This window comes from Macrobrachium rosenbergii, chromosome 3 (assembly GCF_040412425.1).
Source record: "Macrobrachium rosenbergii isolate ZJJX-2024 chromosome 3, ASM4041242v1, whole genome shotgun sequence".
Lineage (NCBI taxonomy): Eukaryota > Metazoa > Arthropoda > Malacostraca > Decapoda > Palaemonidae > Macrobrachium > Macrobrachium rosenbergii.
In genome coordinates, this window is record NC_089743.1 from 63842379 (window position 1) to 63861074 (window position 18696).

Genomic DNA, 18696 nt, shown 5'->3' on the forward strand with positions numbered 1-18696 from the left:
TGCAGTTTAGTACGTATGATGATTGGAGGGTGGATGATCAAAATACCAATTTGCAGCCCTCTAGCCTCAGTAGTTTTTAAGATCTGGGGCCGGACAGAAAAAGTGCAGACGGACAGACAAAGCCATCTCAATACATTTCTTTACAGAAAACTATAAAGCGTGGCCCCCGAATGATCCAGCAGTCAAAAATAACAGAACCCACCCCAAAACCAACCAAGTAAGACTTAACGTTTTTTCTGACTTTTGCAGAGTTTCATTCCATATGATATCTGATACGATTCATTATTGTAAAACATTTTCGCCAGTGCGAATTCTTATTTCAAAGCATTCAAAACTATTGTTAGTATTTGAAAGTAGGAGTTTATCCAATCACATTTTCTTGAAAAATTAAAGTTTCCCGTCTAATACTTAAAAATTTGTCCTAAACTGTAGCATATTAAACAGTTGTTCAAGTGCTAATCTAGCATTATCACACACAAAAAAATGTTACCCGGTACTTAACTTTGATACGTTAGTTCATTTTTTTCCGAAGAAAATGTAGAGTAAAACCCTGTGGGTACATATGATGAGAATTTGTAATAATGAGTCTTTACTGAGGGGAAAAGTTAAAGTAAAAGCTTTCCTGATTGATTTATGAATATTTGGCTATAAAGCCAAGCACTCTGGGCACTTTCAGCCATTCAGCGCTTAAGACACTCAAAAGAGGGAGTTGGATGGAAGAGAGGAAGCGGGAATTGAGGTAAAGTAAAAGGCCAAAAAAAGTGAGTGCAGCTAGGGGCAGAAAGGAAGCTGCACATCACCTTCAATCATGCTTATAGTGCACCACATATGGTGAAAGCGTTTATAATGATGGCATATACCGAGGCCATTGTAGGGTGAAAGTGTTTATAATGATGGCATATACCGAGGCCATTATGGGGGTGAAAGTGTTTATAATGATGGCATATACCGAGGCCATTATGGGGGTGAAAGTGTTTATAATGATGGCATATACCGAGGCCATTATGGGGGTGAAAGCGTTTATAATGATGGCATATCCCGAGGCCATTATGGGGGTGAAAGTGTTTATAATGATGGCATATCCCGAGGCCATTATGGGGGTGAAAGCATTTATATGATGGCATATACCGAGGCCATTATGGGGGTGAAGGCGTTTATAATGATGGCATATACCGAGGGTATTATGGGGGTGAAAACGTTTATAATGATGATGATAATAATAATGGTATACCGAGGCCATTATGAGGTCAACAAACCCACTGTACTATAACCCTGTGGCCAAGGCCAAATGCCAACGAACACTTTAATAATCAGATTTCAACCTTCTGAAATGCATATCAGACGACCAAGACGGTCTGGCATCTCAAAAAGGAAAGAACTGAAAAACCAGCGAAAAATCAAGCAACGAGAACACACCAAAATCTTCGAGAGGGGAAGAAAAAATTCCCAAACGCTGTCATATCAAGCCCACTTGACTTTCCAACGGGAGAAAAACATTCTGGGGGCAAAAGGGACAAGCAAGAATTCCATTGAGATGCAAATGCTTCAACTTTACCACCAAAAATCAACCTTGACTCGATATCATCTCGATAGGCGATCGCTCGTGATGGGGAGGGGGGGTGGGGAAGGACGAGGGAGTGGGGAAAGTAGGAGCTGGGAATGGGGACGGGAGGAGAGAGGGTAGAGGAGGATGCCGCATCTGAATGGGTCCTAACTTTCTTGGGTTTGGGAATATAAGGAGAAATATTCCTTAAAATATTCTTTGCTACCCAAGATGTATATGTTCACATATAGTTTAACTAAGAGGGAATCGAGCGTGAAATGGAGTTGCCACTCAGCAGCATTAGAACTACACCGGTATTAATTATTATATTCAACCACAATAACGACAAAAACAACAACAATACAAATAATGGTAACAGCAGCAAAGTCTTTACAGACAGAACAACCAGCAACGTTTAAAACCCACGACGAAGTCCGTCGATGCCAAATGGTGCCGGCGTGACAGGAAACGGAATACTGGAAAGCAGATAGAGATCTGGCGGAAGAGAAAAATACAATTACTAACGACAGCAATGTTTATATCGGAAAAGATTTTCCCTTCTTTATTTACGAAGGAGACGGGGGAGACAAACTGGTAATCCCAGAGCCCAGCAAGACTAATAGATTTCGCGTCAGGGAAACGGGGCCAGGACGACGCTGTGTGAGAAAAGAAGTTCTGGAAGAGTGCCGCTCTGGAAAATATAATGTGAAACGTCATTAGAAAAAAGCTTAAATTACGTTTTATTCGGATGTAATTGCATGATTTAATCTGTAATGTGGTCACAGAATAGGTATATGTGTATCAAAAGTAAAATATTATGGGCACTGCTCCCTGCGTGTATCTTTGGTTTATTCGTTTCAATATAAATATGGAGTTATTGAGTAAAAGAATTCATTTTTATATAAAATAAAGAAATTCTCAGTGGAAAATGGCAATACCTACACATTCATAGGTATGTGTATTTAGATTATTTGATTCTCCATCACAAAGAAATGATGACAGAACCTAACAAAACCGGGTAACTCCATTTTTCCTACAGAGTTATATGTCACTCATTAACGTTTTTACCAGAAAATATGTTTTCATGTATAAAAACTCACGATGACACCCAGAGGCAAGTCTTCAGTACATCTGAAGGGGACCAGAATCACTCGACGAAGTCTACTACAGTTAGAATGAATTTGCAAGACTTAAGTCAACTGAACTAATATATATATTATAAAAAAAAAATGACCTGGCTCTGGACAGGCCCTTTCGCAACAAATATTTCAAAGCATTGCTTGAAGAGGGGCGTCCTGATGTATATAACAAATAACTTAATTAGCTTTTATGGGACAAATTATCTGGCGTTTCAAAGCGAAGGTGTCTGATCAAAACCTAGCTTGCTTACGAAATGGAAAAGCGCTCCTTATAACTAGCTCCTCAACATGAGGCTGAAATAGCGGTGACAGCGTGCTTTCGGAGAAAAGTTTTCCACTACAAACCTCCCGGCAGAGGGAAACAGCTGTTTCCGAAATTATAACGCTTTTCTTTACTTCATCTGCGTATTCTCATGGGCAATCTTTTTGGTGTGTCGACACAACAGTAAAACATGCCTTACGCACAAGTCGGTAATTTGTCGCATCCATGTTACAAACAGGTTGAAAACAAGTCAACGACCTTAGATGAAGGCTACCAATAAGTCGTTGACTTTCATTCAACCTGTCTGTGATGTGTGCCTCCTGAATTACCAACGTGTTTATAACATGTTCTACTGTAGTGTGGACGCAACCTTATTGACACGTTTAATGTGGCTGACTTCAGAGCCAGGCTATGCAGACGAACTGAAATGAAAGATGTCGGCTGTTCGTGACATTTTATTCGGGTGTGTAAAGAAGAAAAAGACGGCCACATTCTCATGGAATTTTCTAACGGGAAAACTACAAACTGATGAGAAAACAATTATAGAAAAACAAAGGCTGTCATTCATGATTACTGTTGAAGGGAAAAGGTTAAGAAGGATAACATCATAGAATATGGAGAGGACAGGAATCCATGGCTCAAAGATTTGATCGATAAAGTGAATGATTTTAAGAAAGTTGCAACTCCGTAATCAGAGAACGAAAGTAAGATACACTATATCGTGAAATGCTCACCACCGAAGACAAAGAGAACATAGGAATTCGAAGTAATAAACTGTGTGCCCAGCAAAACAATGCCAAAAATTCAGACCTGAGCGAGATAAACTTACAAAACTTTCAAACTCAAAGTGCGGCCAAAATTACAAACTAAAAAAAAAATATATATTAAAGTATTTATGTACACACCATAAAAATAAAAATATAGGTCGTAAGCATAATGATGTAGCATCAAGAACAAATAAATGCTTCAAAATAGACAATAGACAATGAAGAACTATTAAAACTGATCTGCGATCTCTTGAATATTCAACAGACTGACGAAGCGAACAGAATGCAAGCACTCTTGACAGAAATGTGTATGACTCAAACCTAGTTAACTATGGATTTAACAGACAAATAAAATATTTAGTTATGATACTGGCTACCTAAAATTTGTTTATGAAACCGAATAATTTGAGATACCTTCTTAATTTTCATAGCATATTAAGTGTAACCCCACACTGGAGCAAATACAGAAACAGGCTAATGGAGCCAAGTCCAATCAAAGGTCATGCAGGGACATTTGAGCACAATGTATCTACTGTATATTTCTCCTGTAATTTCATAATTTAGAAAATTATAGAGATTTTGAATACGTCAAGAATAAATCAACAAATTATCTGTTCAAAAGTTGATACAACACGGACGAAAAAGTTCGTCGAAAAAACTGCAAAATAAAACAAGAGAGAGAGAGCCATCTGATGAGATTGTAGTGTCTCCTAAATTAACACGACAGTAAAGTGATTATGTCGCAAGTCTAAGTTTTCCATTTATCTCGTGCAATATTATGGCTATTTAATGAAGGAGTGCAATATCCGTACACCTAAAAGCAGTTTTCTGTCACTGGTAATTTTATAGTGGTTTACCTTTATAACACTAAGTAGATAGATAAGCTGACAATGTCCAGTTTATGATACGTTCCCTTGGGTTATATGTTTGACCTATCTGTAAAATTACAGCAAACGTTTACAGCACAATATATACGCAAAAATTAACATTACTCACAAATGTGCATTCACACACAGCAGTGTCTCGTGACCAACAAAACCTCCTCCTCTCAGCTTTATCTTAAAGATAGGCGTTTGTCCTAATTCCAAGTGTTAAGGCCTCAATTACAAAAAGCGACCATTACCACAATGCTCGGTGATAGTCACCTAGCCGCCGTTAGCGGAAAACATATGTGGCAAGAGTTGGAGATTAGGGCAGTCAGGCTTCTAAAATGCTGGCAGTCATTGCTTGGCCCAAGAATTAAACGAAAAAGGCCACTGGAGATGGAAACCCAAGAAAACCAGAATTTCGAAATATAAACGACGGAGGTTGAAACATAAAAAGATACAATGCTCGGTTCTGAAAACGCACAAAAGCTAGTTAGGAAAGTTGGAAAGATTTTGAGACCCCAGCTGAAGGCATTAACAAATAAGAGACACAATGCGGGTAAATTGACAGAATGGAAGGAGGAAAAAAAAGAGCCAGGGTGGGAATACCCACGATTTGTGTTAATCTACGTACCCTGAGATATTACGTCTCGAATCAACGAGTTCACAATTTATATAGCGAAATCGAGTACAACTAACCAAGCTGCCAGCTGAACACGATTTGACCATAAGAGACATTTCTTGGTTGGCAATGCAAACAACTGTAAGGGAAAATATGCAGCCAAACGATATTGCAAAACACTCACTCCCAATCTGATAGCCAAATACAAAATATTGTTGCAAAAACTAAGACGGATTTGAAAAATGCTACTACAATCTACTTCAAGTAGTCCACCCGGTGACAGAGATCCAGCGATTTCAGTAAAAATATAATAAGGCCTTCCTGATCCCATAATGACTAGGTAACACCTATGAACACTTCACTTCCAAATCGACCGTAATCCCATGTCAATTTTACCTGATCCTTTCATCAACAGACGACACCGTCGTTCCGCAGCATTTAAATCTCGTAAAATCCCGGAGTAATACAACGCACTGCGTTTCGCAACAGCATTACACCTCACACACACACACACACACACACACTGCGACATGATAATAATACCTAGTCTCGCAACGGTAAATCAAAGGATCGTAGGAGAAGGGCCATTTCAGTTGGCAAGCCACTCGAGGGCAAGGCACAAGTATTGGCCCGCAATAACATCCTTCCCATAATAAAACGAGATTCTTACTTGAATAAGATCTCATTGCATTGCGGGGAAAATCAAACGTCTTGCCTCTACCGTCTTATTCGCAAACAATAAAACGCGACCATTATCCAGCTCTGTCCGATTCGAGCCGCCAGGCCAAAATTGAATTTTGCAATCATTTCAAATTAAAACAACTTAATTCCAATTTCACATTACATTACACAAGAGGCGAATATTCAATTGAAACGTGCCGATACAATTACAGCACATTAACAAAAATCTAATGAACCTTCAACAAATATGCGGGTTTGCGCATTACGGGAAGATTGTGTTCATAACAATAACTACCAGAACACGTGGATTATCGAAGGAGTTACACTGAGTATAATGTGTATTATACTCGTGTATATATATATATATAATATTATATATATATATATATATATATATATATATATATATATATATATATATATATGTGTGTGTGTGTGTGTGTGTGTGTGTGTGTGTGTGTTTGTGTGCAGTCGATCCCCGTGATTTATTGGGCACCAACCTTCCTTTACCAGAGAGAGAGAAACCAGAGGTTGAAATCTGCATACAATAATAAATTTAGGTCCGAATTTCTTCCTGACGCAGTTAACAGTAACACTGGATTAGACTGCAATTATCCACAGGAATTTCCCTAAAAACAGTCCTTATTGCTGAACGTACAGTAGTTATGCCGTACTCAGCAGCCTTTTGAGAAACAATGCACATGATTAAGTGAACATAATTTTCATTTATACATACTTCCGATATGAAGACTAGGCCGTTCTCTTATAACTTGGCATTCCTTTTTTCTTTGGCCTTATCACCAGCTACACATTAAAGTTTCTCGCTGGGTGAGCGGGTTCCGTTCTCAGCTACCACTCTGTTGGTCGCGAGTTCGAATCTCCGACCGGCCAGTGAAGAACAAGAGGAATTTGTTTCTGGTGATAGAAATTCATTTCTCGCTATAATGTGGTTCGGATTCCACAATAAGCTGTAGGTCCCGTTGCTAGGTAACCAATTGGTTCTTAGCCACGTAAAAATAAAAATCTAATCCTTCGGGCCAGCCCTAGGAGAGCTGTTAATCAGCTCCGTGGTCTGGTTAAACTAAGATATACTTAACTTTTTTAAGCTACACATTAAGAGGATTAGCTTAATGCATGCCAGGCAACATTCATGGCACGCCTAAAATAACGATAAATATTATGCTACAGTAAAAACTAGAAAATAAAAAAAATATTTAAAGTATAGCACTTACTAATGACGACAACACTTTTAAAAGTTGCTGCACTACCCTGAGAGTTACCATGAACATCAGATAACGTATTTTTCGCACATAAAAGCTGTATATAAAACGTAACTGCCAGGTGACTCCCTTGACTTTTGTTCGAAAGAAAGATCCTTGATGATTTGACGCTCTCTCAGTCAGTTAGATCTGACATCGCTCCTAACGCAAGATCCCATATTCGCTACTCGAAATACTGGCCAGATTAATAGTCTTTCAAAGATGTAGGTGGGAGCGGGAAAATAGTTTCTTAGCTAAGTAATAATGCTCCTTTGAAATTTAAATACCTAGGAAGAAAACAAATCAGTCTACGAAATCACGACAATGGTTAAAACAACAAAGTGTATAAGAAACAAGCGATGCATATAAAACAGAAGCCGTAAAGATCCCAGTCACAAAGACGCAGAACCAAAAGAACATTCAACAAAATCTCCCTACCGATTAAAACGCACATAATCCTCCCATTCACCATTCCAACGGAAGAACGCTGATTCCGGCTCACATAATAAACTTCTGTTAAAAGTGCAAGTATACCGAAGTAAACTGGAATTGAAAAAGGAAAGGGAAAAAGAGGCATAGAGGAGAAAAGGCATTACAGTAGACAACACAACTGCATTTGCCCTTTTATGGCGTAGACATACCAGCCCCTCATGTCTTTTTAAGTACGTTTCAAAGCGGGCCCGCAAACAGCCGAGCCCATAACGCCCGTAACAACGCTGTAAAAAGGGAGTTTGTTCCTCTTGTTTTCAATAAACCAAAATATCACAGGCATAGTACGGAGATGGGAGCTGGAGCCGTTTCAAAGGCAAATCCCTATCACCACTACTACCACTTCTACTGCTACAAGAGTGGATAGGGAAGGGACGTGTAAGAAAGATAATGGATAGGGCAGGGGGATGGGGTGGAGGTGGGGAGGGGAGAGGAGGGGAGGGGTGATGCCCACGGAGAAGATAAGCACAAGATTGAATCTACTGACGATCCGCTACCTATTTCGGCGCCAGATCTCGCAGGCCAAAAGTCGATGGCACCGAGTGCCAACTCGTGGCAGGTTACGATTTATGCATCCTATACATGCATAGAGACTTATGATCTTGAATAGGATGTGAATAAAAGAAGGGAAGAACTATGATCATCGTCTGAATATAATACCCAAGACGGTTAAAATGCTGGCACATGAGTGGCTTTTTCACGGCTTTAGTTTTTTTTTTTTTTTCCAACACACTGATTTTAGATTTTAGTCCAGACACTTTTTTTTTAAATGATTATTGCTTCCTTTTTCAGATTTACAAGATAATTATATTTCCTCCCGTTCCAACATACATAGCAAAATTTCGACATTAAAAATTCACATATTTCTTCCCATTCAATCAAATACATTTACATTACCAGACTGACTTTTTAGCATATATTTCTCTCTCTCTCCTCTCTCTCTCTCCCTCTCTCTCTCTCTTTTAAATACGCACACACACACACTTAGTACCCTCGTCCAAAATCCTTTAAATCCCTTCGCTAGTTCAGCGCAATCCCCACATTATGTGTAAATATTTTCCTTTAATTTTATCAACAATATGTCAGTAGTAGAGATAAAAATATTCTACGGCTGATACATTTAACGAGAAGGCTAACGCCATTCATTTGTAACATCCACCTGACTAGAAACTTCAAATCTCACAAAAGTAAATCTTTAAAGTCTCGTTAATCTTATAATATATATATATATATATATATATATATATATATATATATATATATATATATATATATATATATAGTATATATATTATATATACGTTGTGTGTATACGTATGATCTTATATATAATATATATATATATATTTATATATATATATATATATATATATATATATATATATGTATATTATATGTGTGTATGGGTATTTTTTCAAAATGTACACCATTATAAAATTTAAAATTTCTTAATACTATCGAAATTGAGAGAGAGAGAGAGAGAGAGAGAGTATTTTCCAGTTAAATAACCAAGCCTTATTACCGGCCGTCTGTCGGCTCCTGACACCATATCAAAACTCTTGGTTGTTCCAATAAGAAGAAAGAAGAATCCTCAGAAAGAGCAAAGGACGCGAGAAATCAAACAAGCCAACATAACTCAATTTACCCTTATCACGTTTTAGCGATAAGACGCAGTCAGCTTTTTTTCCGCTTTGTGTTTTTTATATTCCGTCCAACATTTGTTTGGCTTTACAATTGCCATTTATTTATTTACTTAATTATTTATCTATTTATTTTTTATGATTTATTCATTAGCTTTAAAAACATCGCGTAAATTTCAAAAGCATATGGCACAAGGGAAGAAGTATTTTCGATACAAGTATATCCCCCCCCCCTCTCTCTCTCTCTCTCAAGATCTTAACATGAGGTGGTGAAATCAGAGCAAGAACCATCGTAAAATTATCCTGACTTCATCATCAACCCGGCAGCATTTTAATACCTGTTTCATGATCACCAAGAAAGATTGTTTGCTCCCGTGGGACTCGGTTTATACCGTAGTTAGCGTCTCTCTCTCTCTCTCTCTCTCTCTCTCTCTCTCTCTATCTCTCGCTCTGCTTCTAGTTCGATCAAAGAGGTTAAGCCAAAAGACGTCAGCAATTATTCCAAACGAATTTATTCAGTCATGAAAAAATAACGGAAGCTGTGATTGACATAAATTTATTCTTAATGCCACTCTATTAGGCCAAACAGCTTCACGATAAATATACAAATAAACAGAAATATGTGCATTTATATTTAATATATATATATATATATATATATATATATATATATGTAAATGTGTATATATAAATGCATATATATATATATATATAATATATATATATATATATATATATATATATATATATATATATATATATATATATATATATATATAAAATATATATATTATATACATACACATATGTGTGTGTAAGCTAAATATTGCTCGAGGCATCTTCAAAGATGTGTTATACCTCACAGGTTATCATTCACAAAGATCTTGTATTACTCTTCCTAAGTCAGTCTCATGTTGCATGTTTTTTTACCACAAAAATAATCTCCGAAGGCTCATTCTTGTTAGAAAAAGACAGGTTTCTAAAACTAACTGCAATAACTGTCGATTCAACATTTTATGGGAAAAAGTATGATGATAATAAATGTATGAGTGAATATGAAATGCACTGCATATGAAGATTTTTCCGATACCCTTGCCGGTATGCGTGAGTGTCGGGGAGAGAGAGAGAGAGAGAGAGAGAGAGAGAGAGAGAGAGAGAGAGAGAGAGAGAGAGAGAGAGAGAGAGAGAGAGACTAGTATACTCAATGACGAGAGTAATGACAAAACTTATTTCCGTCATCCGCAGCCAAGCAAGCAAAAAAGTCACACTCGGTGTCTTGTTTACATGAAAAGCTTACGCGGGCTCTTTATCCTCCCTCAAATTCCAACTCGGCGACTATTTTCGGTTTCCGACAGTGTTGTACCCCGGGGAAAGAGTGCTCCTTTTTTACAACCGTCCCTTTGTTACATACAACAAACACTCCAGCCCACAAAGCAACACACACACACACACACGCAGATTCGAAGCCATTATTTACGTACTGCAAATGTTGTGTCAGTGAAGGGGAGAGTCTGTTGCTGGGAGGGAAATATGCGTGCAGGAAAAAGTGCAACAAACTCGGAGTTCGGGGGTCGCATTAATTGAAACCTTCCTGACTTGTGTTTCGAATAAAGATGAGAATAACTTTTGTGCTGTAATAATAATAATGATAATCCAAAAAAATCTCATAATAACATGAGTCACTAAAATGGTGAAGAAATCCACAGTAGTGTAAGTGAAAGTATATATTAAAGATATATGTATTCGTATTCAAACGAGAACTTTCGAGAACCTGCTCGATTCTCCTTCACCAATAATAATAATAATAATAATAATAATAATAATAATAATAATAATAATAATAATAATAATTGCTGTTTCAATGAAAATCAGCTTATACCGAGTCTTCTCTATTTTTCTTACAATAGAGAAAACTGTATAAACTGAACGCCGGTGCAACAGCAATTGTTTTCACTAACACTACCCTAAAAGAGAGAGACTTTCCAAATATAATAATAATAATTCCTGTTCAGTAGTTTGAGTCTTCTTAATCTTCCCTACATTTTTTTTTCTCTTCCACGCCAATACTGGACAATAATTGGCCAATGTTCACATTTTGTTAAAGACAAATAAATTAACAGCCGTTCGTTCTTCTCTATATAAGATCAAGTAACGAAACACAGGATATAAACCCATAGAGTTCAACAGCAGGTTACAGGGAGGCATTTTCCCGGGATGTAACCGAGCTACGGGACCTTTCCCTCTTAAAAGCGGGACGCCATATCTTAAAACCTAAGTATAGAATTTTCTTGAAAATAATCTCATTATGTTTCTCACACCCTAATTACGCAATCGATACTAATCCATCTAAACCTAACCTAACCCAATCCAACCCAACCTAACCTAACCTACCAACCTAACCTAGGGGCATGGAAAGAAAACCGGGGCTGGTGCAATAGTAGCATACATCTCGGGAACCTACTACGGTAGGGAGATAGTATTCCGGTGTCGTACTTCAGAAATTCTTTTTCGTCAACGTTCCGACCAGCCCGATGGTCATTCTCAAGACGGGTAAGACGATTCTGGACACAATACAATAATAAAAATAATAACTATTATTATTATAGTCTCATGGTATTTATAATCAATATCACTCCTTTTCAAAAGTAGGCAGCCGGCACTTCACAAAAACCAAATGCAGTCACTGCCACCTGTATCAGTTATCAGTAGATTAAATGTTTATGAATCAATCCAGACATAGTTCCAAGAACCATAGCCACTTCATATCATTTGCAGAAGTCTCATTTGTAGTATATCAAAACTCTTGACAATAAGCAATTCACTTTAGACTTGATATTCTTGTCCAATGAGGATCAGAGGCTCCAACACATTCTCTACAGTAGCAACTTCAATAAGAAGGTATCACTCCATTCCTGGTACGCTTGAATATTATTCCACTTTTCATCCCATTCTCTCAACATGACTGGACCACATTCATCAAGGTACATCCCAATATTCTTTGCTCATAACCTTGCTCGTATCTGTTCTTAAACTCTTTAACACTTTTTCTTTGGACATAAGTTGTAAGAATATTGCTTCAAGAGCAGTATTTTATTTACTGATAATCAACATATCTATACTTTGCTAACTTGGCTACACAAGACCCTTATATATTACTTCTAAGAAGTACCTTCTGTTTTATTATTTACGTTCTCTAGTGCGCTTTCAGCATCCTTTCTCAATCAGATGTTATCCAAAACATATACACCAGAAGCTGCTGTCGACCGCTTACAGTACTCCAATTTTGTCTCTTACATATACTTGCAACTACAGCAACCTTCTTACTATCAATCATCAACACATTTTACAAATATCAATCAATCACTGTACAAGTCAACCCTGCAACCTCACGAATATTAATCCCTTGTTCCAGATATATTTTTACTACGATTCCAGACACTCTACTCACATTTATACACAAACAATGCATTCATCACAGCATCTTCTAATGCGAACTAACAGCCATACATCCTTAACACTTTTCAAAATTGCATCTCCCTCTATCTAATATAGTATTTCTGTAAGTTCTTATGTAACAAATCAAATTTTTTTTTTACTTCCAAAAATCTCTCTCAAGTTTCATAAAGAATCCAAAATCTTTCCCAAGTTTCATAAAGAATCCAAAACCTTTCCTACGTTTCATAAAGAACTGATCCACAGTCACTCACCTTGACCCTACCCCAAATTACTCCTTCCTTACCAAGTCCCCTGTAACCTGTCTTGCATTTCCTCCAACATACTTCCCTAGGTCCCACTTGATTAAACAAAAATGTATCCTTTTTTTATCATATTTTTCCTCACACAAAAGAATAATTTATTCTCACTGTCAAGTCCTTCGCAGGCTCTCCTTACGTGATACTATTTAACATACTGTACCAAGCCACACCTTAATGTAATATCTCATCCTATGTCCGCTCCGGAATCTTTTTCAGGAATGAAAAAGATTCAAAATAGGTTAACCCTTTAATTCTATTTTAGTACACTTTGAATTTATTTAAAACCAAAATGTCCGTTCAACTGATATCACAGAGCGCCCTACCAAGTGTTTCAAATTATTATTATTATTATTATTATTATTATTATTATTATTATTATTATTATTATTATTATTATTATTATTATTATTAATAACTGACAACAGGTTTCTCTTTTCTTCTTAAAATATACACATTTTTCCATATTTACAACATTTATAAAATAGTGGTCACAGATTACAACATTTCCTGCTATCATCTTCAGAAGGAGTACGAAAATAATAGCAAGAGCTATTGTAAGTTAACGCTAATATTTTGTAAATCTTGTATATGTGTAAAAATATGTGTGGCTGCAGGGCTTGCACTAGCATATGGATGACGTTTGAAGTAAAGAAAAACAGGGAACTGTTACGGGGAGACAGAAGCAGGAAACTACACTTCTGTGAGTTGATGAAAATCAGGTCCAGAATTGAAACAACCTCCCTGTGCTAAGAGGAAACCATCGGAGATGTAAAATAATATTTGTTTTATACTTATACTGTATATATATCCATGTATATATATAATATATATATATACCCATGTATATATATACATACATACATACACATATAAACACACTACATATATATATATATATATACACATTTATATATACACACATAAGCGATATGTATATACATACATAAATATATGTATATATATACATATATATATGCTATTACCAAGAACTTATTGAAAAGATATAGATACATCTAAGATCTTCAGACAGCGCGCTCACACTAATTCCCCGATAAAGCTGGTGCACTTGTTCAGTAGTAAAATTACCAAGATGAATCTCGAATGCTAAAATGCGATCAGTTCATTATACCCTATTTATTTCTCAGCCAGGAAAAACGCGAAAAATATATAAACGGTGACTCTCTCAAACCCCCGTTAACCAAAAATATGCCATATTTTAGGCCTCTGGTACTTCGGCCTTATGACATTTCCAATAATGGACGAAGAGGAAACCTTATTCTGGTGGGGCTAATGCCACTCGCCCCGAAAACAGAAAACCCTCCGAAGGAACTATTTAAAATATCAAGTGTTCAATTCGAGCTATGATACTTCATCTAGGGAAGCTCTCTCTCTCTCTCTCTCTCTCTCTCTCTCTCTCTCTCTCTCTCTCTCTCTCTCTCTCTCTCTCTCTTGACATACAACAACAGGAAAACATTCTACCCTTTATAATATAATTCCTCTTAAAGAGCATACAAAACTTTTCAGTATTATCTGAAAACTAATTACATGACATATCTGTTTACGATATCCGGCGTCGCACAGTCTGCTTGTGGAAGGCAAATACACTATTAAATTTACGATGCTATGACACAAACTAACAAAAATAATATATAGAAATACACAATAAACATATCAAAGACTGTCTCAACTACATAAATGTAAGCATATAATATAAGAATGTTTGGAAGAGCACGTGGAATATTTACTATGAGAGAGAGAGAGAGAGAGAGAGAGAGAGAGAGAGAGAGAGAGAGAGAGAGAGAGAGAGAGAGAAACGGTAATGGGTAAAGGAAGCGCCGAGATAAAATACTGCTCAAATCTACATTGAACAAAGGGATCCCAGAATAGGAAAAAAAACCGGAACTTCCCAAAAGGTCGAGGAATCTGTAGAGTAGCGTCCGAAAAAAACAATAAATTTCCGAATAGTCTGAATCTACATAGGCCAAAGGAGAGAACCTAACCTCTCTCTCTCTCTCTCTCTCTCTTCTCTCTCTCTCTCTCTCTCTCTCTCTCAAGGGCACGCAAAAATTTCAGTTGTGCAAGGAAATCAGGAATATGAGAGAGAGAGAGAGAGAGAGAGAGAGAGAGAGAGAGAGAGAGAGAGAGAGAGAGAAATTTGCTTACACTGACTGTCAACTATTAATCGAAATTATTTCAAACTGTTATTCAGACGTCCAAGGACCAGGCAAAGGAATACTCGACGCCTGGCAGTTCGTATCAAAGACAACACTTTTGCTTTGAATCAAGCACTAAGAATCCTGCCTGTCGACCCGACAATACGTGCAGCCTCTTAACTGAAAGGAAACTGCGCGATCAAGTATTCAAGACTGGAAACCTTACAATTCTGGCCGAGCTGAACGTGACATAACCTATATACATGTATTTTGCAACTTTTTTCGCACTTACAAAAAAAATAAATATATCGTATTTTTCCCTTTTTCTCGTACATACCAAAATTAATAAGGTAGTAACGGAGCAACATAAGTTACGTAAGCCAAATGACAAGTAAATGGTGGCATCTGCAATACAGTTGAGTGCCTGTAATTTACAAAGACGGCAGCTTCAATGGACTTCTGGGACGACAAATTACATTGAGGCAACTGTAATGTTATTGTCCTGGGGCTGACGCCGCCATTCAACATCACAAACAAAATCCAAAGGTGAGATACAAGGCCAAATGAAACCGGAAAGGTCCCACTTCCATTTGGAGAATTTACTATAACTCGTTCAGTTAATTTTTTATTTCAACTCTGAGAGACAACATCATATATCCGATGTCCTCACCCGAGATCAGCACTCGCTAAACAATGTAAATATGCATTAAGTAACGATATCAGAAAAAAATAACGAAATGACACGGCTCCAATACACTGTCTGGAGTGATGGTCAACAGTTTTGCGGCTTAACAAATGAAAACCCCCTTTTTTTATTAAGCAGCCTAACACCTATGCACTGTTCCTCATCAGAGCAAGATTCAAGGCACAGTAAACGAGTAGCATGGACAGATTCAAAATGCACAGGAAATAAAGGATAAAAATAGTGATATTTAAGGTAAATAAACGACGCTTTGAGCATACTACTCAAACGCTGCTTTCACATGACTAGGGCAACGGCTACCCCATCCCTAAACAAAAACATATATATCTACATCTGTAATTGCTGTGAATATACTTGCCCCAGGCTAAAAGCCTGGTTCAAAGGTAAAGCAAGTAAAGGAAGTCTACATTTGTCATGAGATAATACATTTCAGAATCTTATGCGTTTACACTAAATTTACAATAAACATTAAACTTGCTACTTCGAAACATTCTTCTTATTGCTGGCAATCCCGAGGCACTATACTCTCAACAACATCCCACTTTGTAATTTCACATTAAAAATTCACGATTTTTTTCCCCTGAAGAAAATAAGACGGAAAATTATAGCAAATATTGTACGGCCTCGATAGTAACATATATATATATATATATATATATATATATATATATATATATATATATATATATATATATATATATATATATATATATATATATATATATATATATATATATATTGTGCATCTATATATAAACATAGATATTAAATAATTACAAATATGCATGTGATTTGTTTTTCGGCTGAAGCCACTACAAAAGTTTAAAAAGAAACAGAATAGTGCCATGTACTTTCATGTAATTAACAAAATTTCGGGGCAATCTTTGTGCCCAGAAGATGTGTTAATTACACGAAAGTACTTGACGATCTTTCGTAATTTTTAAAAATTAAAATATATATATATATATATATATATATATATATATATATATATATATATATATATATATATATATGCATAACACTCAATAACATAGTTACCAGACAACAAAATCCAAAAATACTAATAATGCATTCAAGAGACCCAATTCTTACGGCCTCCCGGGAAACGCTAATAATCTATATACATATAAAAATGGATGTGTGTGTGTGTGTTCCAACATGACTCTGAAACACTGAGCAATTTCAACCAAGCATTAGTAGTATTAAAGTAGTTTAACCAGAACACTGAGCTGACTTTCAGCTCTCACAGGGCTGGCCCGAAGGATTAGAATAAAGTACCAGGTCTAGGCCTGAGGCCAAGCACTGGGACCCAATAGGTCGTTCAGTATGATGATAAACGAACTAAAAGGAAATTAGGCACATAGGCACATATTCTCATACTGTACCACATACACACAATAAGTACATTTACTCATGTTTCCACACTAAAAAAAGTATATTAAAATTCATAATAAGTTATAAAAAAAAATTTAATTCGACAAAAGCTATAAGGGTTTTCTTGCTTTTATTATTTACTTATTTTGATATTTTATTAATTAAACCACAGTTCCTCATGAGCAACAAAATTGGAACGACTGAAAATGTAAAAGGTTCCGACAAAGTTTCCTCCATTGATTTATTTCCAAAAGTTGACAGTCGCTGTTGGTCAAACTTTGGACACCCACATAACACGTCTGACCGCTATTGTCACATTACACTCTGAGCACTCGGGAGCCGGGCCACGTGGGCTGCTCATTAAGTGTCCATGCGTCAGACGAGAATGGCCTATTCTGAGACGCGTCAGAATTACTTGTGCATGTCTCTCTCTCTGATATGATGAACACCATTTTTTAACATTAGGTTTTATTTGTTTTAATTTATTATTTTCAGGTTCTTCATTCCATATATATAGCCATTTATTTATGATACCCATCTTTATGTGTGTTACATAAGAGTAACAGAGATATTCACATTTGATCATGACATGTGGGTTGCTTCTTTGGCTGCTTTATCTGCCTCTTTATTTTCCTTGGATCCCTACATGGGCAGGGATCCAACATAGTTCTACGTTTTTCCCATTATTATATATATTACTTATGGAGAAATAATTTAATTTGTTGTACAATATTATTTTTTGATTTGTAACTCTGAATAGCTTCTATAGCGCTTCTCGAGTCACTAAAAATCACAAAATTATTGAATGATGTTTCTTTAATTATTCTGATTTCTGATGAAATTGCACGCAATTCTGCTGTGAATACTGAAGCATTATTAGGAAGATAAAACTGATAAGTTTTGTCTTGGGACACTGCAGCATATCCCACTCCGCGCTCCGATTCTGATCCATCTGCACATATTGCGTGATGTGGACCTTTTTGGCTAATATTATGCTCTATTGTGTGTTATCTATGGTGTTCTGGTGTATATGCGTAACTTTTTGATAAATATTTCAGGTGTGTACAAATTCTCATTTTATTCGTTGTCCAGGGAGGAGGTGATTTTACTATTAAAGGCACTTGTATATTTATATTCAGCGACTCAAACAATCTTCTAGCCCTAATTGGGAAAAGTGGCGGATGGTTATTTATAAATACATCTCTTAATTCAAGTAATTTTTTTGTTGGAGAATCAGTTGTCTGAATTCTTAGAGCACTTTTCATTGTTACTAGCTCTGTATGGAGAGAGGTAGTTCACCACATTCAACTTGTAAAGATGACTTTGGTGATGATCTGAAGGCTCTTGAGCATATTCTATGGCCTTCACTGTGAACAGGGTCTAACATTGTCAGCGTTGCGTCCAATGCTGAGCCATATACTTCGCTTCCATAATCAATGA

General features: G+C 36.5%; 1 protein-coding gene and 1 long non-coding RNA gene across 6 annotated transcripts in view; one reads left to right on the forward strand and one right to left on the reverse strand.

Annotated features, from left to right (window-relative positions):
• LOC136856531 (uncharacterized) overlaps window positions 1–18696 on the reverse strand; it is a 616643-nt gene that overhangs the window by 507258 nt on the left and 90689 nt on the right. The window lies entirely within an intron of this gene.
• The window catches only part of LOC136856500 (uncharacterized), a 104972-nt gene that overhangs the window by 34946 nt on the left and 51330 nt on the right, over window positions 1–18696 (forward strand). Inside the window, exon 2 of one of the 4 annotated variants that reach the window (XM_067134367.1) lies at window positions 147–217. The exons of the other annotated variants lie outside the window; for them this stretch is intronic. The gene's annotated coding sequence lies outside the window, so the exon portion shown is untranslated. The remainder of the gene's footprint in view (window positions 1–146; window positions 218–18696) is intronic. 4 annotated transcript variants of the gene reach the window in all.